The sequence below is a fragment of the Artemia franciscana genome, chromosome 8 (assembly GCF_032884065.1).
Source record: "Artemia franciscana chromosome 8, ASM3288406v1, whole genome shotgun sequence".
NCBI lineage: Eukaryota > Metazoa > Arthropoda > Branchiopoda > Anostraca > Artemiidae > Artemia > Artemia franciscana.
Genome location: NC_088870.1, coordinates 16,638,571 through 16,640,524, shown reverse-complemented (window position 1 = coordinate 16,640,524; position 1,954 = coordinate 16,638,571). Strand labels below are relative to the sequence as shown.

At 23.4% G+C, this 1,954-nt stretch overlaps 1 long non-coding RNA gene across 1 annotated transcript; it reads right to left on the bottom strand.

The window, feature by feature from the left end:
* Positions 1-212: 212 nt before the first annotated feature.
* Positions 213-1,954, bottom strand: LOC136030058 (uncharacterized). The gene is made up of 2 exons (XR_010618179.1): positions 1,405-1,954; positions 213-676 (listed from the first exon to the last, which is right to left on the bottom strand). It is a non-coding gene; the product is annotated as an uncharacterized LOC136030058 (long non-coding RNA).

Here is a 1,954-nt window from a genome sequence, read left to right as displayed (position 1 = left end):
TACCTCATGATTCTAATGATTGCCCTTGAGCTTTGTTGATGGTGATTGCTAATCGACCCTTCCCTGTCCCGGTGTCCCGGTCGTCATTTATATCCCCCTGTTTCCCCCGGTGTCCCCGTTGTAGTTGTGTCCCTGTGTCCCGGTCGTCATTTATATTCCTTGTGTCCCGGTCGTCATTTGTATCCCGGTGTCCCGGTCTGTATATACATTCCTTTTTTAGTTTTGTTTTTCTCCTTTATTTTTTTCCTTTTTTTTTTCTTTTTTAGTTTATTTAGATTTTTAGATTTTTTAGTTTTTTTATTAGTTTTTAGTTTTTTTTTCTTTTTAGTTTTTTTGTAGTTTTTACCTTCTTTTTAGTTTTGTTAGTTTTTTTTTTACTTATGTCCTGGTCGTCATTTATACTCCCTGTGTCCCGGTGCTTTGTTGATTGCTAATCGAACATTCCTTTTGTCCTGGCCGCTTTCTCTTTGAGTGTCATTTAATTTTTTCCTTTTTAGTTCTTTTAGTTTTTACCTTTTTTAGTTTTTTTTAGTTTTTTAGATGAAAATTTTTTTTAGTTTTTTCCTTTTTTTCTTTTTAGTTTTTTATTGGTTTTTACCTTTATTTTAGCTTATTTTTCAGTTTTTTCCTTTTTTTTAGTTTTTTTTTTTATTTTTTATTTTTTTTAGTTTTTTACCTTTTTTTAGTTTTTCTAGTTTTTTTTAGTTTTTTAGCTTTTTTACTTTTTTTTATTAGTTTTTAGTTTTTTTTGTAGTTTTTGCCTTTTTTTAGTTTTTTCAGTTTTTTTTAGTTTTTTGTTGGTTTTTACCTTTATTTTAGCTTATTTTTCAGTTATTTCCTTTTTTTTAGTTTTTTTTAGTTTTTAGTTTTTTTAGTTTTTTACCTTTTTTTAGTTTTTTTAGTTTTTTTAGTTTTTTAGCTTTTTTATTTTTTTTATTAGTTTTTTGTTTTTTTTGTAGTTTTTGCCTTTTTTTAGTTTTTTTAGTTTTTTAGCTTTTTTATTAGTTTTTAGTTTTTTTTGTAGTTTTTGCCTTTTTTTAGTTTTTTTCTTTTTAGTTTTTTTGTAGTTTTTACCTTCTTTTTAGTTTTGTTAGTTTTTTTTTTACTTATGTCCTGGTCGTCATTTATACTCCCTGTGTCCCGGTGCTTTGTTGATTGCTAATCGAACATTCCTTTTGTCCTGGTCGCTTTCTCTTTGAGTGTCGTCATTTATTTTTTTCTTTTTTAGTTCTTTTAGTTTTTACCTTTTTTAGTTTTTTTTAGTTTTTTAGATAAAAATTTTTTTTAGTTTTTTCCTTTTTTCTTTTTAGTTTTTTATTGGTTTTTACCTTTATTTTAGCTTATTTTTCAGTTTTTTCCTTTTTTTTAGTTTTTTTTATTTTTTATTTTTTTTTAGTTTTTTACCTTTTTTTAGTTTTTTTAGTTTTTTTAGTTTTTTAGCTTTTTTACTTTTTTTATTAGTTTTTAGTTTTTTTTTGTAGTTTTTGCCGTTTTTTAGTTTTTCCAGTTTTTTTTTTAGTTTTTTATTGGTTTTTACCTTTATTTTAGCTTATTTTTCAGTTTTTTCCTTTTTTTAGTTTTTTTTAGTTTTTAGTTTTTTTAGTTTTTTACCTTTTTTTATTTTTTTTAGTTTTTTTAGTTTTTTAGCTTTTTTATTTTTTTTTATTAGTTTTTAGTTTTTTTGTAGTTTTTGCCTTTTTTTTAGTTTTTTTAGTTTTTTAGCTTTTTTATTAGTTTTTAGTTTTTTTTTGTAGTTTTTGCCTTTTTTTAGTTTTTTTAGTTTTTTAGCTTTTTTATTTTTTTTATTAGTTTTTAGTTTTTTTTGTAGTTTTTGCCTTTTTTTAGTTTTTTCAGTTTTCAGTTTTGTCACCTGATCCAGTTTTTTCAGGTGACGTCACCTGATCCATCCACAGATCCACACACAGACAACTTATTTTTATATATATATATATAT